Genomic DNA, 25,259 nt, shown 5'->3' with positions numbered 1-25,259 from the left:
TCTATAGTTCAAAAAGATGGAAACTATATGACAAATTTTTAAAAAATAGTAATTTTTAATATAATAATTTTAAAAAATTGATTTGATTTACTTCTTTTTCAACTATTTAGTTTTGTAATTAATTAATTACAAAAGTCAATTTAATTTCACTAACCATATAAAAATTATTTTGCCAAGAATAATATTTCTATAGAGTGAAGTGTTAAAAATTAGGATTGAAGAAATTAGATTTAGGGCTTCCTTGGAGATTTGAATCTAAAACGCTACAAACATCATTTCATATAGTGTGTGTTATTTTGTGCACAAGAGTAAGTCATGGTTTCTACTTACATGAATGATTTCTGTGGTTGGAATAACGAGAGCTTCAAAAATGAGTGTGAACATCTATTCATTGATAGAAATGCCTTATTTATGTAAAACGTGGGCACTAAGGCATGAGAGCTATTACAAAATCATTTTTTTGAATATACAATTGACCTTTCTTAATGTGTACTTTTATTTTTGTATTCACATGACTATCTTTTGGTTGATTTGACCCTACTATAATATGTGTACTTTTATTTTTTACTCGTATGAATCTACAAATCACCTACTCTTGTATTGATTAGTTTATCATGAGTACAAGACTGATAATTAGGGGAGAGTACCCCATAGTTGAGCACCCTAACTTTGCACTTCTCAAAATCCTATGTGGAAATTTCAAATCACTTCCATTTTTTCCAACAGCTTACGTGGCAAGTCCCATGTTGATAACTAAGGTTTTAGAGCCACATCATCAAATATAATGCCACATCAACATGCTTTTTACCAAGGTGTCCAAAATAGCCCCCAAAAAAGTGAGACCAATCGTAGTGCATTAGGGACCCCCATACTTGTGCTACTGATGTGGCATCATATTTGGCTAGGTACAATATCAAACTTTTGTATAGCATGAGATCCCTCAAAATCATAGCATTCCATGGAGTTTTCGATTGTAAAACATGTAGCTAGAGTTTGAAGTATCAACCTTGTTTTACATTTCACTCACCCATGTCCACATGTGTCATCACTAGCTAGATGTTGTTCCATCTATTCTTTAGTTTCCATGTAGCCTACTTATTGAAAGTTTTAATTTATTACATGTCATCACTGGCTAGACATTGTTTTGTCTATTATTTAATTTAATTTATTTAAGAAATAACATTCTATTTTTTTAAAGGTTACACTAAGCTACAATTTAACTGAAGAGAATTAGGTTAATATTTTTAAATTGTTATTAATTTTAATTGTTGTTAATTTTGTATAAAATTTGTTTGACATTAAAATTTATTTCAATTTATTAAAGTGTATCTGAAAATTTTAAAACAAATTAGGATAGAAAAATAATTTTATTAAGTTTTAAAAGAGTAATTAATTTAACTTTTCTTGCTTATAAATCATGTGCACAACATTTTACATAGAATTGTAGTTAATTTTATCTAAAACAATTTTTATTTTTTTAATACTATATAATCTTTGTTTAAAGAATTTTCTAATATTATATAATATTTTTTCTTTACTTTGTTAAATTAATCATTTTTAATAGTACTCAATTTTTTTTAGTATATTTCATAATATAAATATTTTTAAAATAAAAGTAAATTATTATATATAATAAAATAAATAATTTTATTTATATAAAAAAGATATACTCAATATTATTTAATGTTAATTAAATAATATTTAAAAAGTTTTAAAAAAACTTGAACTATTAAATAAACTAAAGTTCTTATATAATTTTATTAGTAAAAGTGTAAGAAAAGAAAATGAAAGGAAAAATTCACAATCTTATGTTCTTATATTTAACTTCTATTATGTAAATTGTGCACTAAAAGCTTTCATTGAATCAAATAGAAATGGAGACCACCTAAGTACAAGTGCCCTTCCTTGGTTATTAATGGAGCAACAAAGTGATGCATTAAAAAAAGTCATAAAAAAAACAAAATTTCCAGCAGGATTTGTTGCACATATAAGCACTCTTCTATCAAAGACATGTGATTTTGGGCCAGGGTTGAAAACACATGATCGACATACTTGTTAGAATTGCTTTAGAATAACTGAGAGAAGGGGGGGGTGAATTAGTTATTCAAGGTCCAAGTTTCCTATTCCTAAGTATTATGAACTCTTTCAATCATTCATTCATCCAAGCTTCTATTTATCTAATCAACAAGTTATTGTAAATCAACATGCAAGTGAAACACACAAGAAATCAACACATGACACAATGATTTACGTGGAAACCCAATTTGGGAAAAACCACCAGTAACATGCTACTCAATTTTTACCCTTCCAAAGTGATGCCCTGTGAAAGGCCCGCCCTATTAAAGGCTTACAAAATGCTATTAAATATGACCTTTTTAGAGGATTTAACCACTATGTTAGAAGTGGGCGTGGTTAGAGGACTTTAAAACATTCACTTGGAATGCCACCCTATTAAAGGATTTAAAAATGGTTGTTAGGCCAACCTAAGTCCATAGGATTTTTAGATCTAATAAAATTTCTAGAGAGTATTATAAAATCTTGACCTAACTACAACATACAACTTATCTTGCAGATCTCAGATCACTTCTTAGCTCATACCCTTACCTAACCTTCAATCTCTGCAACTCTTAACAGCTTGCCCTCCTTTCAAGCTTTCTCTCCTTGAGTCTCCATACTCAATATATCATTGTAATCATCTCTTCATGACCACTCGTAAAAGTAGAGCCTTAGTGCTCTTCCTTCTCCTAGATGTCTCCTTCTTGACACCGTTTCAACTACTTCATAGATTTGGCATTTCTGCAGCAACAGTATCAACAACTCTTTGCTTCTTGGTTTATGACTTCTTAAATAGAAGTCTTGGAGTTCTTTTTCCAACTCGATTCTTCCATTTTTAAATTTTAATTCACATGGATTAGGTAGGATACATTGTATCTAACCCATATTCTATTTCCTCTAGAAACTTCTTCAATAATCCTTTAGAATTCACCCAAAAATAGTTTGCATAAGATTTTGTGCCAACAACTCATCATCCTTATCTTCAAACTTGTTCACAAAATTCAATGCAACCACTAAGTCAGCTTAGATTTGGCAAATATTCATCATTTGAAATAATACAATAGCTCGACACTATTGAAATACTAGTGCTTGGCACATACTATGTTACTTGGCATCAACTATGTTTTTCCTAAGGCTTGGCACCTAAAGATCACTCAGCACCTACTGAAATTTTTTTGATGCTTGACACTTGATCTTCTCTCAGCACTTGAAGATCACTCAACACAAACTAGAAATGTCTGTTACTCGGCTTCTACTAAGAATTTTCTCGGCTTCAACTAACTTTCTCGACATCCACTAAAGATTTTACTCTAAGCTTAGCAGTTGTCCTTGTTACAACTCCTTCCAATGTATTTAAGTGTGACCAAAATCTATGTCTTTGAATATATCATCAATGCATTTCTTAACCATTATCTTAATCAATCCTTGCACTTCATTAGAACATCATAACTTAACCTTTCTCTTAGGTTCTCTTATTACATCTTGTTGATCAAATGCTCTTCATCAATCAACTAAGTGATAGTGCTTGGATCTTATAAGAAGATATCATCACTACAAATAGCAAGTTTGACATCAATGGCAAAACAATGATTGAAAACATTCTTTTACAACAACGTCCCTCTTTGATCTTCAACAACAATGAGCTTTTCAATCAGATTTCCAACAATGTCCCTCTTTGGCATTGATGGCAAACCAAACTAATCAACCATTAGACTAAACTATTCAACCAAAAACTAACTAGGTTAGAATAGTAAGTCAAATGCCAAAAAGTAAATTATGACATCACATCTCCTACTAATATTCTGATTAATTCATTTCACTTCTCCCTCTTTGCTTTTCACTTCACCCTTTGTGTTATTCATCTTTTGCTATTCTGATCAACCTCTAAAATATCCCTTTATCTTTATTTGTTTAGTTGTCTACTTCTCCCTTTGTATGAATCTTTTATCTACAGTAGTTGTTGGTTAGTTGTTCACTTCTCCCTCTTTGATAACAATGCCAAAGACATATTAGCATCTTAATATGCAAATGTAGCTTTTTTAGGGTCATTTAATATCTCCCTCTATCACCTGGTTAGTGACTTATTTGAAGTTTTAGTTCTTCTACTACTTTAGGCATGGATCCCAAAGTAAACATCCTTTGCATCAATGTGTAAAATTTTCAACATTCATCTCATTTGATGCAAGGCATTCTTACTTTTTGGTTCAAGTAGCCTTAGCTAGGGGTATCACCCCTAACTTGCCTCTAAGATACTCAAAAGCATCTTTAGGTAGTGCCTTTGTGAAGATATCAGTAATCTGTTCCTTTGAGCTAACATATTCCATCTTCACCTATTTGTCTTCTACCAACTCTCTTCCATAGTGATACTTGATTACAATATGCTTGGTTTTGGCATGCATTACAAGATTCTTTGATATGTTAATAGCACTTGTATAGTCACAATAGAGTATCATAGGCTTAGTTATCTCTTCCTTCATACCTTACAGCAAATGTCTAATCCATACAATATTGGTGCAATTTATAGTGGCTACCACATATTCAACTTCAATAGTGGATTGTGAGGTGTAGCTTTGCTTTTTGCTTGTCCATGTAATTAACCTCTTTCCTAAGAGAAGTGCTCCTCCATTGGTGCTTTTTCTATCAACAATGTTACCTCCCAAATCTACATCAGTGTAAGCTTTCAGTTCAAGCTTCTCATTCCTCTTGTAATATAAGCCAAAGTCATCAGTTCCTTTCAGGTATCTCAATATTCTCTTCACTTCCATTAAGTGATTTTCTCTTGGATTTGAAAAAAATCTAGCCACTATTTGAATAGCTAATGCAATGTCTAGTCTACTATGTACAATGCATTGCAGCTTTCCAATCATTGACCTATACAATGTCTGATTTACTTCAGCAGATTCATCATTCTTGGATAGTTTATGACCTATTGCTATTGGTTTGCTAACTGATTTTGAGTCTTCTAGCCCAAATATTTTGAGTACTTCCTTGATGTATTTGGATTGGGTCACAAATATGCCATGCTTCAAATGATGTACTTGTAACCCAACAAAGAATTTGATTTCTCCAAACATTGACATCTCAAAATTCATGCTTCATTTGATCAGCAAAATCTTTGCATAAAACATCTTTTCCTCCAAATATTATGTCATCAACAAAGAGTTCTGATATCAACATGTCTTTGCCTTCCTCAACATTGATGTACAAATTATTTTTGTCATCTGTTCTTTCAAATCCTATTTTCACAAGATATTTGTGCAACCTTTCATACCATGGTCTAGGTGCTTGCTTCAATCCATAAAGTGCTTTGTGTAGCTTGCAGACCATGTCCTTGTTCTTCTCATCAACAAATCCCTCTAGTTGTTTTATGTAGACTTCCTCTTCTAGTATACCATTTAGAAAATTAGACTTCACATTCATCTAGTAGAATTTAAAATCTTTATATGCAGCATATGCAAGTAATTTTCGTACTCCTTCTATTCTTGCAACAGGGGGAAATGTCTCTCCATAATCAAGTCCTTCTTCTTGTGCATAGCCTTTGTAAACTAATCTGGCTTTGTTTCATGTTATTTGACCATTTTCATCAAGTTTTTTTCTAAACACCCATTTGGTACCAATCACATTCTTATCAGCTGGTCTGGGAACTAGAGACCAATTTTTGTTCTTCTCAATCTAATCTATCTCTTCTTTCATGGCCTTCTAGCAGTCATCATCTTGTAGAGAATCTTTGACTGATTTGGGTTCAACCTTACTCAGTATACATGATTCATTCCTCTATCTATTCCTTGTCATGGGTCTTGCATCCTTGTCACTAATGATTTGATCTATAGGATGATGTCTTCTCACATACTTGGCTAATCTGGGTTCAATCCTTCTTTCCATGTTTGATCCTTCAGCTTTAGAGTCATTTCATTCTTCTTCGCTTGGTATCTCATCATTTCTTTCTTGCATACTATTCTCAGAATGAGAATGTGCATTTTCTACATTCTGCAGCTGAGCTTCTAAATGTAACTTGACATTCACTGGTTGAGACTCAGCATATACTGAAGTTTGTTGTGGATTCCCAACTTGATTTTCAACATTGTATTCAGTTGTTCTCTTCAACAATGTACCATCTTTTGCCCTTTTCTTTTTAATCTTTGCTGTCATCTTCTCCTTTGCTTTTGTACTTGTTTCCTTCTTTGTAGTTCTTCTTCTGTGGAAATCTTGCAGCTATATGACCTACTTCATTGCAATTGAAACATATGATAGGGAGCTTACCTTTGAATTTACCTTTACCTCTATGGAATCTCTTGGACAATAGTGCTTCTAATTGTTCCACATATTCCTCATCTCTACTGCTATCACTGGGTGCATGTTTTCCTTTTCTTCTCCTTTTTCTTGATGTGTCCTCCTCAATGCCTTTCATTGTCATCTTGGCCTTGAAAGTAGATTCAAGGTTCTTAGGCCTGTAGTTGTCAAAATTGGATAACTCAAATGTAGTAAGTCTTCCAACTATTCCTTCAAAGGTTGGTGTGTTCCATTGTACACACCTTAGCTCTTGAATGGTTGAAACTCTGATAGCATAGATAGGGAGCAGAGTTCCTAAGTATTTTTTGATGGATGTTTTATCTTCCAGTTCTCCACTTAGACTTCTTATTTCACTCACCACTTCTTTTATTCTTCCAGTGTAGTGTGCATCATTTTCACCTTCCACCATCTTCATGTCATCAAAATTCCCTTTCGGCTTTCTCTCTTTCCTCTCTACACATTCTAATCTCCTCCATAGATTTCTGACAAGGTTTTCCACATCTTGAATGCAGTGTCATAGTGTTTGACATCATCATATTCAGCATAGCTAAATGAAGAGGGAATCTCCAACATTGTTTGGTTATGCTCATTTTTGTTTAAGTCATCTGTAGTGAGGGGTCCTACTAGAGTTACATGCTCTATTCTAATTAAAGTTTGTCTATAGTCACCTATTGATCCAAGGTGAAATTTCATCAAACTCTACCATGTAGTGAAGTTGTCTTAGTTGAGCTTGGGAACTTCTCTCTTGGACATCTTGATCTTCTTGCTTCTAGTACCTTGAAACTAAATCAAAAAATGGCTCTTATACCAATTGTTACAATTGATTTAGAATAATTGAGAGGGGGGTGGGGCATGAATCAATTATTCAAGGTCCAAATGTCTTATTCAAACTTTTTCTCTAAGTATTATGAACTCTTTCAGCCATTCATTCATCCAAGCTTCTATTTATCTAATCAACAAGTTACTGTAAATCAACATGCAAATAAAACACACAAGAAATCAACACATGACACATTGATTTACGTGGAAACCCAATTTGAGAAAAACCACCAGTAACATATTACTCAATTTTCACCCTTCTGAAGTGATGCCGTGTGAAAGGCTTGCCCTATTAAAGGCTTACAACACACTGTTAAATGTGACCTTGTTAGAGGATTTAACCACTCTATTAGAAGTGGGCCTAGTTAGAGGAGTTTAAAACATTCACTTGGAATGCCACCTTATTAAAGCATTTACAAATGGCTATTAGGAAAACATAAGTCCACAAGATTTTCAGATCTAATACAATTGATAGAGAGTATTAGAAAATCTTGACCTGACTACATACAACTTATCTTGCAAATCTGAGATCACTTCTTAGCTGATACCCTTGCCTGACCTTCAATCTCTGCAACTCTTAACAACTTGCCCTCCTTTCAAGCTTTCTCTTTGTGAGTCTACATACTCAATGTATCAGTGCAATCATCTCTTCATGACCACTCGTAGATGTGGAGCCTCCATTCTCTTCCTTCTCCTAGATGTCTCCTTCTTGACACCCTTTCAACTACTTCGTAGATTTGGCACTTCTACAACAACAGTATCAACAGCTCTTTGCTTCTTTTTTTATGAATTCTTAAATAGAAGTCTTGGAGTTCCTTTTTCCACTTAATTCTTCCATTTTTCAATTTTAATTTGCATGGATTAGGTAGGATACATTGTATCTAACCCATATTCTATTTCCTCTAGAAACTTCTTGAATAATCCTTTAGAATTTGCTTAAAAATAGTTTACATAAGATTCTATGTCAACAACTCATCATCCTGATCTTCAAACTTGTTCAAAAAATTCAATGCAACCACTAAGTCGACTTAGATTTGGTGAATCTTCATCATTTGAAATAATGCAGTAGCTCGACACTATTGAAATATTGGTGCTTGGCATATATTATGTTACTCAACATCAACTATGTTTTTCCTGATGCTCAACACCTGAAGATCACTCGACACCTACTAATTTTTTTTTGATGCTCTACACCTGATCTTCACTCTACACTTGAAGATCACTCGGCACACTCTAGAAATGTCTGTTGCTCAACTTCTACTAAGAATTTTCTCGGCTTCAACTAACTCGCTCAACATCTACTAAAGATTCTACTCTAAGCTTTGCAGTTGTCCTTGTTACAACTCCTTCTTCCAATGTATCTAAGTGTGACCAACATCTATGTCTTTGAATATGTCATCAATGCAATTCTTAACCATTGTCTTAACTGATCCTTGCACTTCATTAGAACATCATAACTCAACCTTTCCCTTAGGTGCTCTTGTTATATCTTGTTGATCAAATCCTCTTCATCAATTAACTCAGTGATAGTGCTTGGATCTTATAAGAAGATATCATCCCTACAAGTAGCAGGTTTGACATCAATGGAAAAAAAATGACTGAAAACATTCTTTTACAACAATCTCCTTTTTTGATTTTCAACAACAATGAGCTTTTCAATCAGATTTCCAACAATAGCTTCATTAAGGTAAGTCATGTTCTCTATTTACATTTTATTTGTAAAATTAAATGTACTACCTATTGCATTGTTCAAAACTATATTGAAATGATCATTTTTTAATAATTTTAGTACGTCCTACCTCTATCCCTCCTATACTAGTTTGACAATAATATTAAACAAGTTATATACAACCTTGGAAAATACATGAGGTTAGAGTGTTTTTTCTTAGATTTGTATAATTTTATCTAAAATCCCGTTTATATGTTCTTGTGTGTTGAATCTCTTTTAGGTGGTTATCATCTAAAGAAATTGATAAAAAAGATATAAAATATTGGAAGAGAAAAAATTTATAGCTTATATGTGAAATGCAAAAGTGTCTACCTTCAACCTTTTTCAATGCTCAAGAACACTACCTCATACATCTAGTTGAGGAGATTGAGTTGTGTGGACCTATACAAACTAGGTCAATGTGGATGGTTGAGAGGCACTTGAAATTTATAAAGGGCTTGGTTTAACAAAGAGCACATCTTGAGGGGTTCTATGGTAGAGGGATATATGATTTACCAGACCATGGTGTACATTAGTGAATATATTCCTTGAAGTTTGTAGTAAATATCCATATAGATCGCATTTGGCATCCCAACTCTAATGATAAATTTGAAGCAGAGTATCTGATAGGAAAAGGTAGACTGAGGATATTGATAGGTAATTATAAGTTTTTTTTTTTGTAGTTTATTGATTCTTATCCGTCATCAATATAAGTTGTTTCTAACCGGTCTAATTATTTTCTTTATTGTTGGTTGCGAGTGGGATGCATACATTTATATATTGCAAACAATATTGATTGGATGATGGTATGGACTGAACAGTCTCAAGAAAATGGTCACTCATTAACATGGGACAGTGTTGCATCATTGGTTAAAGAAGCTCATTGTAATGGAGATCCCAACATTACACCAATGGTACTTGATCTGGTATATGGCTTAAGAGATACAAAGGTGCGTAGAAGATTACTAATCATGAGCCATAAGTTTAATATCAACTCACAGATTGATGCAAATAATATTGACACATTTAAACAATTGCAGGTCAAACACCAAAAATCTATGTACTACCATGGTCATAAATTTTGCATAAAAAAGTCAGATGAAAATTTAAAAACATGTGATTCTATGATAAATGTAGTCTTCATGGTCACCAATATTTCATCTAGAACTGACATACATCCTCAACAATCTGAAAATCAATACTATGGCATTTTGGATGATATACTTGGGTGCAACTTTAATTCATTCAAAATAGTTCTATTTTTTGTCAAATGGTACAGGCTACAACTTAATCAAAATGATCCTGATAAGACTATTATTGAACATGATAGTGGATTTACAATGATAAATACAAGGTCATTTGAGCCAGTAGGAGATGAGCCCTATGTTCTTCCAAGCCAATGTGAGCAAGTTTTTTACTTTGGCATTCCATACAAACCAGGTTGGTCATTTTTTGTTAGACATGTTCCAAGAGGAAGGCTGGTAAAGTATAATGTGATGGAAGAAGAAGATACCAAAGAAGCACAAGATGAAAATGATAATCACAAAGGACTGTTACCCAATGATGAAGAAGAAGATGGTGATGATTTTAGTCATGCTAATAGTAATGATGATGATGATGATGACAATCATCATCATGTTGATGAAAATGGTGATGATCATGGTGATGATGGTGATGATGATGACGATGATGAAGATGATGATGATGGTGATGAAGATGGTGGTGGTGACGATGATAATCAAAGTGACAAGTATGATGATGATGATGACATGGATGAAGATGATGATCAATGAAATGTCTATCTATGTATGATCAATGTCAACTATGATGGGGTCGTGTACAACCAAAATTTTCTTTGAAAACCATATGTGTAGATATTAACATTAAGTAGAACATGTCAAATATTTTTTTTATATACACGTTAGCTACACCAAATTTTTGGCTAACTTAAGATAAATGATTTACATATACAATCTACTTTATTATTAATTTTTTTTTGTTAATAGGTCTATTAGTTTCATTTTTCTTGTGATTCGTTTTCATAGGGTGACATGGATAGACCACCACGTCGAATAGCTAGGGATGCACCATCTCACACACCTTCTTCAATAGAGGTAAACTTTACTAATTGTAATTGTTCAAATTATATTATGTTCTTTCAAAACCATATGTGCAGATACAAATATTAAGTACAACATGTCAAATACTTTCATTTTTCTATTGTATTTTTTTATTTTTATATACAGACAAATGTTGTATTATTATGTTCTTTCTGTTATGGCTTTGGAGGTATTTTGTTGAAATTTTATTAATTTTGAATTTTATAGATACACACATTAGTTACACCAAATTTTTCTTTCAAAACCATATGTGCAGATACAAACATTAAGTACAACATGTCAAATAATTTCATTTCACTACTAATTTCTAAGAATAAGTTATCTTTTTCATAGGGAAACATGGGTAGACCACCATACATAGGTGGGCCTGCAACAACTCAGACACCTTCAGCAGAGATAAACATTAATTATTGTAATTTTTATTGTTATATAGAAACAAATTTCATATTATTATATTCTTTTCTTTATGGCTTTGGAGTTATTTTGATGAAATTTTACTGATATTGATGTCACGAATGATAGGAAAAATCTAGAATGATAGCAAATCAAATGTGATCTGAAATACATGTGTCATTTCTACATGACATTGCCTTTAGTGCTGACCCTATGTTCATGGCCCAACAACTCAAACAAAGACACACTGATTAAATTGTTAACATTATCATCGACTATGACACAAGCGAGGAGAAAGAGACACTAAAAAAAATTGGACTATAGGGTTCAATCTTTGAAGGTAAGCAATAATTAATCTAGAGCAATAATAGAAGCTCAATAGATATTAATATTTTATAGTATCTTATGGATCATGATCTAAAATATTATGTATTCTTGTACAAAAATATGTGATAGTTGTGACAACATGCGGTGAACATGGTGAGGGTTGTAGTGCACAACCTCCATGTAAGTAACACTTTTTTTGTTTATTTTCATCAACATTATGACACTTAACTTCTTCTTTTTTGATGCTTCTAGCTAGTATCCTATTTTATCTTTATCCATTTCAAATTTCTTTGCTAACAATATTGTATTCTTCAACTCATGATAAAGTGTGGATGCTTGCTTCAATCAACAATCCAATATTGCCTTGTGCATTGTCGACAACAAGGAGCATGCAAACATCATCATCCATGCCCAGTAAAATTGGTAAAACCTTATTTTTCTATATTGCATAATATGCTAATCATGCATTTTTTTTTGTTGGATGGATTTTGTACTCATGTACCTATTTTGTGCACTAATAGATAGACTTTAAGTTGATAGATCAATAGAAAGTAGTACTACTGAAGTTGATCCATTTCTTGGAGCAATCCATGTGACTAGTACTGGTTCATTTGAAGAGACATTGTTGCTGAACAAGAAAACTATGTTTTTTTTTAAATTATGAAAGCTTCCAGGTGCTTTAAAATTGTTATTATTTAAAGTGTAAATTTAGTTTACTTATACATAACTTGTTTTGGACTGATAATCCCATTATGTTTTTGTAGGTAATAATGTTTTTTTTTACCATCTTTTTGATATGACATTGAGGCTATTTGGACCCACCATACGTAAAAGGTACGTAGTTTCATATCATTGCTATATAATTTTTCTTTTCTTCCATTTATTATACTATGTTAAAGTTATTGATCTAACAATTAAATTTTTTTTTTAAAGGTGGAATTTACAAGCTTCTGAATTAAAAAATTAGTTGATTACATCTTTTGAGGACCTATTTAGAAATTTTTTTTTGACACCGGCCTACTTCTAAAAAGAGTATCAAGGCATATAAAGACTATGAGGGATCAATATAGAAGGGGTCTTATGGAGAACCAAAAGTACGAGTGTCCTCCTATGATTCCACCAATATAGTGGAATGAAATAATAGAAGATGCAAAGGAGAAAAGGCTATGTGAAAATAGAGTAAATGAACTAGCATAGGGCAAAAGAAGGTATGCCATGATAGTAATAAGTATATTGTAATCATGCACTAATTAGTGATCTTTGTAAATATATAATTTAACATGTTTGAAACTATTCATAGGCTATAGAACACATCTATGGCTACAAAAACAAGACTAGAAAAAGTTGGCCAGTACAAACTTGGCTCTAGTGGATATATGAATCTTTAGTCTCGACTTGTAAGTAGCAGTAATAAAATTTCATATATATTTTTTAATATAATGTTGCAAAAAATTTTGTTTAATGAAACCATACATGGAAAACTAGTGATGTTAAGCGAAAAATATAGGGCACAAAATTCAATGTGGAGCTCATAGATGAAGATAGAAAAAATACCTTGAAGGAAGGCTATAAAGTCATGGTTGCATGCCTACACCAAGAATCTGAAAGCCTTACCTAAGAATCTAGCACACCAAATGAGATACAGGTAATTTGGTCAGATGAAAAGTAAATAAAATCAAATAGTTGAGAAAATTCTTTTTTGGTGCTAGTTTTGAACATAAATTAACTGCATAACAATATGCATAACATTTTACTACAACCTTCATATCCCATCATAGAACCTACTTGTAATGAAGGCCATGATATGCATTATAGTGTTGGAGGTATTAATTTTCTATTGGAAATTAATTATACAATTATGAATACAATTTAACATCTTCAATTGTAATTTGCCGTGTATCCTTTTTTTGAATATTTTAGAGCATGTCGAACATGATGGTGAAGGAGTGGAGCATGTTCCAAGTGTTCAACATGTTGACGTGGTAGTGGATCATAATGTTAATGTACATGATGTGGCATTGTTAGGTAAGAAAAATGTGTGTTATGTTGTACTAGTACTTATTTATAGACTTGTTGTAAGGCCCACACTTGTACCCTATTATAAACAATAAGGAATACATATGATTAGGAGTTAAATTAGGTCATGATTGACATTTTCACTACTTTGAATGATTTATGAGATTCTGTTAGGGACAAATAGAGATTTTGAACATTATAGTTTAATACCCTATTCAATAATATGAGGTTGATGAGATAAGACCACATGAAATGAGACTCAATATGTTCAAGCTAAGAACTTGGTCAAGGAATTCAAGGTATGATCTACTAGACAATTAGGAAAGAAGAATTAACATTTACTCTCATGAGAAACAATAAGAAATGTAGTTTATAATATCAAAAAACCATAAAGGTTGTATTCGAGGATTGGTTCTAAACTATGAAAGTATTGTAATGACCTGAGAAATTGAACCTAGGGACACACACCCCATAATGTGATAAAAGGATACTAGTTAACATGTTTTAATTTTAGTGATTTTCACTTATGACATATTCCATGACCCATTTAATTGTTTTAATGATAAAATAAATATGACTTAAATGTTTCATTATTATGATAGAAAGGATTGTGATGATATTTAGAATGTTAATTTGATTACATTAAGTTAAGATAAATGTTGATACATATATTTTGATATTTCAATGTTTGAATATTTTATGGAAATGGTTAGAAGGGGAACAATTGTGTATGTTAATGTGATAATGGATTATTATGCACCTATATACATGTACTTCTATAATATTTTCATTTGACTACTAACATTTAAGTTGAGTGTGTACGAAAAGTTGAACCATGGAAATTATTCGAGGAAACAAGGTTCAAACTTATGTGAATACAGTAAAGGCAAGGCGAATGTTTGGAAGATTCAAAACCTCGTTGTAGAGTGTTGATTTTGTAATGTGATTGTGCATAGGTGTAATAAATTTAGAAATCATGAATAATTAGAGATATGTCATTTTGTTGTGTAAAGTACCTTAATGTGTGTCAATTGACACTCATTTTGTCTATGTGTAAATGACAAGTCATATAGGGCTTTATGGCATGAAGTCACTTAACCTAAGTCTAACCCCCATTATGAATTCAAGTGAACCCACTTTAGAGAGTGTTAGGATGAGTCATCTTCATGATGGAACTCGAATTCAAATGTGATAGGAACTTTAGAGGACCTAAAAGTGGTTCCCAAGTGTTATTTTTGTGAAAATAAGTCACCCACATGGTAGTAGTATAGGTTGGGGGTCTAAATATAACCATGAGTTTGTTTAGGGGACTTACAAGACCCTCTAAACTAGTCATTTTCAAGTCAATTCGAAAATCAAAGTGGCACATGACTTCTTTCCTCACCTCTCCACTTGGTAAAGTTCCCATTGGTATAAAGGTACAAGGGGGTAGGAAGGGTAGGTGGGAATGAAACTGGAGGTCATTTTAGGGAGCTTGTACCAAAGTAGTTGTTGTTCACCCACTCTCTAATTATAGAGACACCTTCGATTTTTGGGAGAAGAAACTTGGAAGCCAAGAGGGGAAAAATGCTCTCCATCATCATTCATCAAGCATTAGCTTGGAAGGAGGTTAGTGTTTCATGCTAGGGTTTCTTTTGTCTCATCTCATGGAAGTTGAAATATGGAACTCGTGATAGTGTTCTTGTAGGAATTATGTGACTTTTATATGGTGTATGTTGTAGATGTTTGTGCATGTAAATGAGCATGTTGTATTCACTTGCATTTGGTTTTGTTTTCTTTGAATTGTTGTGGTGGATTGAATGTTGTGTTGGGTGTGAAGGCTTCACTCAACCTTGGGAGGGAAGAGAAGCCTTGGGGTGAAGGGGTTAGTTGGGCTCAACATTGAAGTTGAGAAATCCTCCTCTTGGAAAGGGGATAGTTTTCATGGAGTATGTGATCCATTGAAGCCATATACCTTCCTATTATTTCATGGGAGGTATAAGTGAGGATATTTGAAGAGGAGCAAGTATGGATAGCCTTGTTGAGGCATGTGATTATTGATAGCCTTGTTGTGGCATGTATTCTTGGAAGCCTTGTTGGGCTTGTTGCAATTGAAAGATTTGTTATTTCATAAGGATATGGCATTCTCCCCCTTGGAGATCCCACCTTCATCCAATATTTATGATTCCATTTGTGAATCATTGTGCAAGCCTTGTTTTGGGTTGTAAATGTGTTGTGAAAATGTAGTACTCAAGTTGGTTCTTGTTTTGTGATGATTGATTGAATTTATCCCATTTGAGCCTTGTTTCCCCTAGCTTGGTTGGTGGCCTCCTTGAGGCCTAGGTTGGGAGGTGAGCCTCCATGGTTCCAAGTTTTGTGTTGTGTTGTAGGTTTTGTGACGATGGATCTTTTTGAAGATATTAGGGTTTCACCCTTGACAATGTTGAAAAATCAAGTACGTAAAGAGAGACCAAGGTTCCATGTCATCTCAATGTGTTGAGTATCAAGTCTTTATTATTACTTATTTGTAATGTAAGGAGGGATATTCTTATTATTGTATCTTGTTGAAAATGTGTAAGGAAAGGTTGAAAAATATTTATATAGTTTACTTGTAAGGAAACATTCATTGTGAGTTTTCACATTATGTAAATTGATGTAGAATGGAGATGCATGTAAATGAAACACTTCTTCCTACAATTCAATTAGTGTAAATATTTCATAATGGTTATGTTTCTTGATATAATTATTTTTAAATCAAAATGTAGATAATTGTATTGTAAGCCTATATATGTGTTATGCATTCAATAAATAGAAGAAGATTATTATGTTGATAGCTCATTGAATATGTATGATCATTATTTCATTTGTATTCTAAGTTCTAGTAGCTCCTTCTACAAGGCAAGTTCTGTAGAAATATCAACTTGCAAATTAAAATTGGTAGGGAAGTTGAGTCACATCATTTGCACTTCATGATTGTGGTCTCCTAAAAGAAATATGGAGAATAAAACCTTGACACCAAAATTTCACCTTCATATAGCTACACATTTTACTCTCTAGAATTTGTATGGGATGGACAACTAAATCCGTCCCTATAACTGACCAATAAAATAATGAATGAATATGCCTTGATTATTCTAATAGGAGCCAATGAGTTAAAGGGATTATCCCATAAATAAATAAATAAATAAAACAAAGCACCTACCCTTTCCCTGAGAAAGTTTAGGCACATGTGACAAAGAATGGGGAAGGGGAAACCATTACTAACATGTAGTTAGACCCCAATCAGCTTGGGAAACCACTTCCCCCATGTATTAAAAACCAAATTGAAGTGGGTGAAACGTCTAGGGTTAGGTCACATGGGTTAGATTCAACTAGTGTTCTAGAGTCATCAATTACTAGCATTCGTACTCTAAGGTGTTTGAACACACCTATATTGGTGGACTCTAGTAGAGTCAATTTTTGAACACACCTAACGTATTTTACAAAAATTACATAAAAATGGATCTAGCTGACTTGTATAACATCTATCTTGTCAATTATGTAATTCCACATTTGCGGCAATAATAAGAAGACCATATTTTGTTCTTGCATTTTTTGTTATTTCTTTGTTTCTATTATGGATTTATGGTATTAAGGGAAGCACCCTTCATCATTTGGTATTAGAGCTAGATTTCTTGAGTGTGTGTATAGATTACCAACTATGAGGCATTTTGCACCAAGACCATGGTTTTGGCTGAGCTTGTAAATAGATCACTGATTGTGAGGCAGTTTGCACTAGGGTTTTACTGAAAGTACAAAAAATACCTCCATGAAGAGAGTGTGGTAGAAGAGTTGTAGGTGTTACACCTAAGGATTTTAGAGACCTCTAAAGATAAAAGAAAGCATTGGAAGAACAAATGCATAGAGGAATAAAACTTTCCATAAGGGATGAAAGTGGGGATGAGGAAGAAGAAGAAAATGTCAAAGTAGAGGCAGTTCTAAACTTAGAGGAAGAGAGGCTTTTTAAGGCCATCTCCAAGATTAGAAAAGGACCTAAGTTTGAGGTTCCTAAATTTTTGAGAAATCTTAACCCAGAGGAGCTAGTCGATTAGATCAATAAGCTAGAGGAGTACTTTGAGTATGAAGATATTGTGGATCTTGATAGGGTCAAGTTTGCAAAGGAAAAATTGAAGGGACATGCAAAGATCTGGTGGCAAGAGTTTTAGTTGGAGAAAAATAGAAATGGAAAGGAAAAAATCACAAGATGAGATTAGATGATAACTAAATTAAGGTAAGAATTCATTTTCATGGATTATGAGCTTGATATGTTGAGGAAAATGTAGGGGTTGAAGTAAGCGGGAAAATCTGTCCAGGAGTATACTGAAGAGTTCTACTAAATTCTCATTAGAATTAGTCATGTAGAAGTTGATAAGGAGAAAGTGGCTATTATCTTAATGGGTTAAGGCCAAGTATTCAAGATGAGCTAAGTCTTGTTGCAATGAATAGTATTGAGGAGGCATACTAGTTTTTGCTAAGAGTTGAGGAGAAATTGGGCAATAAGTTTGAGAACAAGAATAGTGGAAGAGGTTGCAGTTGAAGATCTAGCAGATGATCTTATGGAGGCCATATTGGTTATTAGAAGAACAAGGATGAGGCTGAAGTAGTAGTCAAAACAAGAGTGGAGACAATTTTAATCATTTTCATGACTAGAATAATAGAGATCAGAGAGGAAGAGGTAGAGGACAAGGATCTGGTAGAGGAGACTTCCATGGGAAATGTTTTGACTACAAAAAAGAAGGGCATGGAGCATTTGAATGTTCCCAATGCCAAGGAAGGATAGATTGAAGAATAGAAGGGTAGGCTAGAGTTTCACATGTTGATGAATATGTGAGACCATCACATTCTAAAGATGCTAAAAGATGAGAAGTCCTATTTAGTAGAAGAGTCATGTTGGGTGGTAAGAATGAACCTAATTAAAGAAGGAGCTTGTTCACTCAAGGGGCATATGTGAAGATAAGTGTTGTGTTGTGATGAATGATGGTCGAAGTATTGACAACTTGGTGTTAGAAATGATGGTCACAAAGATGAAGCTATAGAGATAGAAACATGAACATTCATATCATATTTTTTGGGTGCAAGATGACCACAAGGTCATGGTCAATGAGTAACCACAAGGTCATGGTCAATGAGTAGTGTTGAGTAAAGTTCAAGATTAGAAGCTACCATGATGAGGTACTATGTGATATCATAACTATGGACGTATGTCATATGTTGTTGGGTAGGCCATAATAGTTTGACAAACATGCTATACATGATGGGTGAGAAAATACCTCTACTCTAACTAAGGATGACGTGAAGCATAAGTTGAATTCATTGAAGGATAAAGAAGAAAATGTATGTAGTGCTTCCAAAATATGTTTTTTGGTGGAAAATAGTTTCTCAAAGGTATGAAGCATGATCATATGTGTTTTTCTATAATTCCAAAAGATAGAAAAGAAGAAGTAGAGGAGGTACCTACAAAAGTTATAGATATAATGGGAGAGTTTTTAATATTGTATCAGATAATTTACTTGATGGATTGCCCCCAATGAGGAAGATCAGTCATCACATGGATTTGGTTCCAGGAGCTAGTTTTCTAAACAAGGAAGCACATGGAATGACATGAGTAGAAAGTGAAGAGTTGAACAAAAAAGTTCATGAGTTATTGCAGAAGGGGTTTATTCAAGAGAGTTTGAGTCCATGTGTTGTACCTAACATATTAGCACCAAAGAAGAATGGAGGATGGAGGATATATATAAATTCTCATGCTATCAAAAAGATCACAATCAAGTACAAATTCCCATTTCTAAGGATGGATGATATTATGGATTGTTTGAGTGGAGCTAAGTATTTCACAAAGATAGATCTGAAGAGTGGGTACCATTAGATTCATATAAGAGAAGGTGATGAGTGGAAGAGTGCTTTCAAGATAAAATAAGGACTGCATGAGTGATTAGTCATGCCTTTTGGGCTAACCAATGTACCGAGCACTTTCATATGGCTCGTGAATGAGGTATTGAAAGAGTTTCTTGGTAAGTTTTTCATTGTTTACCTAGATGATATTTTAATCTTTAGTAAGACATTAGAGGAGCATTTTATTCATATTTGTAAGGTGTTTGATAAGTTGAGGGAATAAAAGTTGTTGATAAACCTAAAGAAGTGCAATTTTGTAAACAAGGAGTTGGTGTACCTGGGATTTGTAGTCTCAACAGAAGGTCCAAAACTAGACCTAAAGAAAGTGAAGGCTATCCTTAAATGGCCTACTCCAAGAAGTGTGATAGAGGTAAGATGTTTTCATGGATTAACTAATTTTTATATAAAGTTTATAAGAGGTTTTAGTATTTGTTCACCTGATTGAAACAATGAGAGGGGATAGGAAAGAATTTAAGTAGACTATAGTAGTAAATAAGAGTTTGAATCTGTTGAAACATAAAGTTACTAAGCAAGTTGTTTTACCATTTCTAGATTTTAACAAGGTGTTTCAAGTAGATTTTAATGGTAGTATTACTACAATATGAGTTTTCTTGAGCTAGGAAGGTAGACCTATTAATTATTTTAGTGAGAAATTGAATGATGCAAAAAGAAAATATTTTATTTATGATCAAGAATTTTGTGCTATATTTAAAGCATTGACAAAGTGGACACACTATCTTCTTCCTAAGAGGTTTGTTTTGTATACTGCTCATCAAGCTTTGCAATGTTTTAATAGTCAAGGAAAATTGAACCAAAGGCATTTGAAGTGGGTTGAGTTTTTGCAGAGTTATACATTTGATTTGAAACATAGGAGTGGGAAGTCTAACGGAGTTGTAGATGCTCTTAGTAGAAGACAAATTTTGCTAATAAAAATGAAGATAGGGGTTGTTGGGTTTAAGGAACTCAGTACTTTGTATCTAGATGATCCTAATTTTGGTGAGGCATGGAAGGCTTGTACATAACTTGTTACACTTAATAGGAAAAAAGTATTTAGATTTCATGATCTAGAATGGTATGTTGTTCAAAGGAAGCCAGTTGTGCATTCCCAAAAGTTTAATGAGAGAGAATCTCATCAAGGAAAAGCATTGTGGAAGATTGGTTGGACATTTTAGTAGAGATAAGACCATAGCTTAAGTTGGTAAGTATTATTACTGGCCACAATTGTAGCAAGATGTGAAGAACTTTGTATAGAGTTGCAGAGTATGCTGAATGGTGAAAGGAGCCAAGAAGAATAGAGGGTTGTATCAGCCATTACCTATACCAGAGAATCCATGGGAGGATGTCAGCATGGATTTTGTTCTTGGACTACTAAGGACACAGTGTGGACATGATTCTATTTTTGTAGTAGTTGATAGGTTTTCAAAGATGGTACACTTTATTCCTTGCAAGAAGACTAGTGATCTTTTTCATGTGGTAGAATTGTTTTTCAAAAAAGTGGTGACATTACATGGTCTGCCAAAGAGTATAATTTTAGATTGAGATACCAAATTTGTTGGGTATTTCTAGTGTACACTATGGAAGAAGTTGAAAATAGATTTGAAGTTTAGTTCATCGCATCTTCCATAGATTGATGGACAGAGAAAAGTTGTGAATTGTAGTTTGGGAAAGCTACTGAGATGCTTGGTTGGAGATAAACCAAAATGATGGGATCTAATTTTACCATGAAATTTTTTTTCATATAATAATTCTCTCAATAGGAGTACTGGTAATTCACCATTCCAGATTGTATATGGGAGTAGTCCCAAAAATGCTTATGAATTGAGGTAGTCGGATAAAGGATAGATAAGTAGTACTGAAGAAGAAGAATTTTTTGAAGATTTGAAGAACATTCATGAGGAGGTGAGGAAGCACATCATAAAGATGAATACATAGTATAAAGATAAGGTGGATGTGAAAAGGAGGTATAAGGAATTTTAGATTATACATGAAGTCATGGTTCATTTCAGAAAGGAGCATTTTCTAGTAGGTATATGTAATAAGCTAAAGATGAATAAGTTTGGACTGTGCAAGATAGTGAAAAGACATGATCCTAGAAATGCCTATGATGTGGAGTTGCCTAGTAAATTGAATATTTCACCAATTTTTAATATTTTAGACTTGACAAAGTATCATGAAGGAGGTGATAGAGATGAAGTTGTAGAAGCACAATGGAGTATTCCAATAGCTAGTTTGGCTACAAAGGAGATTGAGGAGATACTAGACAGTCATGTTGGAAAAAGTATAAGGAACAAATCTTATGAGGAATACCTAGTCAAATGGAAACAAAGGCCAGTAGAGGATTCATCACAACTTCCAAGGGAGGAGGTTCATTTTCTTAGTTTTCCTCTAAACACTTGAGACATGATGGATTCAATTTTCAAATTACCCTAGTGTAAGAGAAATCTTGCATCATTGAAAAATATTTTTATTTTCAGCAATTTCTATTTTAATAAGGATGAGCTAGATAGGGGAGTTGCTATTTCTGGGAACTTTCTATTTTTAATAAGTCCATCACATCAGCTTGAAATTTTCTCATTTTTTACATGAAGGTTCATTTTAGAATTATAATCCCAAAATAAAAATCTCATTTCTCTAGCTTAAGTATCAGAGAAGTTATTGGAGATTTTTGGTGGAAAATTTAGGAGAAAAATCTTCAAGCTCACCATTAGAGGCCTTAGATTTCCTTGATGAGGTCCAAAAACTCTATGGAAGGGTGCTTGCACCATTCCAAGCCTATAGATCAGGAGTTGACATTTCAAAAAAGTGGTTATAATAGCCAATTGGAGCAACGGCCGAGAATTATGGCTTTCCAAAGTTGGGCTACTCTAAATTTCTAAAATAATTGTCAAAGATGTATTTGGCTGACTCTATATGTACTGTTAGGGTCTAGCAACCCTAGGTATTAAGTTTGACTATCTAGAACCTTCTTGGGCGGCATAAATTTTTCTATTTAAGAAAGACTTAAACATTGTCTAGGACAGCTCTGGATGGTAGTTCATAGCTTAGTCTTGTAAATTACTATAATAAACATGCCCATGTGGGTTAACATATTGTACTTGTGAATTTTTTAATTTCATATTTGCAGTGATAATAAAAAGTCCATTTTTTTTATTTCATTTTTTGTTGTTTCATTGTTTCTGCTATGGGTTTATGGCATTAAGGTGAGAACCCTTGATCACAAACTCAACATACAAATGAACTCAACTTGTACACTTCTTTTTTACAACTTGAATAATATTGGAGTACTCAGTGACCTTTGACTTACTCGAAAATAATTACTACTCATTACAAAATGAAATATATACAAGTCCTCCATTATATTGCTCGACCTGTATAGGATGACTCAGTCATAGTGATGACCAACCAAACTTGCCTAATAAATGATAATTATTTCCACTAACTAACAATACCATAATTTTGTTGAGGATCAATATTATTTATGAAAAGTGGCTAATGGAGATATGTAATTATTGTCATTTATGGCCACATATGATGTACATACTTATAGGAAACCTTGGAAATAAAGATACTTAGCTTTTGGTACTTAGAAAATTATCAAACTATGAATTTGGTATATGGTAGTGTATTATTTTGTTTGTGACTTGTTGTTGATGTCATATTATGAATAGTGAAGCTAGATGGAGATAGTATACATTTTGATGATAACATTTATAACCTCAAAAGTTAGTATAGACTGTACAAAAGAGATATTTGTGTTTCAATGAAATAGGAAAGTAGAGTTAAAGGAAAGAAATTATTTTATTTAAAAAATAATTACTTGTCCAATTAGGTCTAACATTCTTGATGTTTACTCTAAGTTGGAAAAGTGTATCATGGTCTTAGCCAACCTAGTAGAAATTTGTAAAAAGGCATGGTATTGATGCAAAGGACATCTTGCAAATTCAAAGGTACTATCTTGCAGAAATACTGTTGAGCAATTATATGTGAACATTTGTGAAAGTGATATATGCTAAGTTAGTGAAGCTATTTTGTGATCTGAGATCAAACTGAGAAAGAACCTACATTCCAAAAGCCTAATTACTTGTTTATGCAATGGGCTCTTCTTGTAATTGGAATTGCATGTTTGGGTAGTGGGCTCATCTTACATCTACTATACTACAACTCCTAACAAGGTTGGCACAACACCTAATAGGGTTGGAATCTCCTAACAAGCACTCTCTATATTGAATTTTCTCATTGACTCCTAACAGGGTCCATCCTCTAACAAGGAACTTATATATAATTATATTATCTAGTGGGTATCATCCCCATTTGGGTTTTCCCTCGACTAGTGTTTCCCTAGTTAACAAAATATGGTGTTATGAGTTATCTTTGTGCATGGATACTATTACTATTTAGCATTACTTTATTACTTTTTTATGTATGGTTTAAAGTAAGAAATAATATCTAGTTAGCAACTAAAGTTTGTAGATTACTGATTCACACCCACCACACCGCCCCCCCCCACCCACTCCACAAGTAATCCCTATTTCTAACAATTAGTATTAGAGAACAGTTACTTAGAAGAGGCTTAACAGATTGAGTAAGATCCCTATGGATATGGAATAGTTGATGAAGACCCTTGAAGAGGCACTTGAACAAATTGATCTCCTTACTAAAGAAAGAGATAAGCTGAAGGATAGATATGAAGACTCCAAAGTATACTTTGGACAATTGAAGGAAAAGATTGAACATCTCAAATCCAAGCCTAAATCTACTGAATCTGAAAGTAGTGATGATAATTATTCAAAGCTAAAGATAGAGTACAAGATTTTGAACCTTGAATTGAAGATTATAAATTTTGAAGTTGACTATGAGGAATGATCCTAGCAAAGGGGAATATGATTTGAAGACTGAGAATGTAGATCTTAGAGAAAGTGTAGCAAAGAAGACATCTGAATATGAAACATTGAACGAAGATCATGAAGAACTTCATAAGTACAATACTATTGTGAAAGGTGAATTAACTTAGTGCAAACAACAACTTGAGAATCTTTATTCTAGCAAAGAAAATCTTGATGATTCAATGTCAATATAGAGACCTACTTATGATAAGATTGGTCTTGGTTATGTAATTAACATGTTTTAAAAACAACCTGAGATTAGATCAAATCTAAAAGAAAATAAATAAATCTGATGATAAGATTAAATCTAGTCAATCTTTTGATAAACCTAAAGAAGACAAGGAAGTTGAAATATTGGATGAACAAAAGCAAGTGGAATCTCCTAAGGAAACCAGGTATGAATTTAGAGGTAAGTGTTTTCATGTAATGAAATAGTTTATATGAAAAGAGATTGTACAAATAAGTCATTTAATCATGTTAAGGACTTTTATTTTCATAATTATCATGATATTACTCATAATGAAATTGATAGTAGGGAACCTAAATATGATAATGATAGAAGGAATACTAGAATGTTTAGGAATACTAACCCTATAGATAGAAGAAGATCTAATGAAAGGACATCACGAGAAGGAAGGCCTTATGAAGACAGAAGAAAGATCATGTGTTAAAAGTGTAACAACTTTGAACACATTTCTCATAATTGTGATGCACCTGATAATCAATAGAATTCTCAAA

This window comes from Cupressus sempervirens, chromosome 8, assembly GCF_028749045.1.
Source record: "Cupressus sempervirens isolate cs-2001-9-10 chromosome 8, ASM2874904v1, whole genome shotgun sequence".
Classification (NCBI taxonomy): domain Eukaryota; kingdom Viridiplantae; phylum Streptophyta; class Pinopsida; order Cupressales; family Cupressaceae; genus Cupressus; species Cupressus sempervirens.
The sequence above is the reverse complement of the archived record's forward strand: the minus strand, read 5'-3'. Positions refer to the sequence as shown.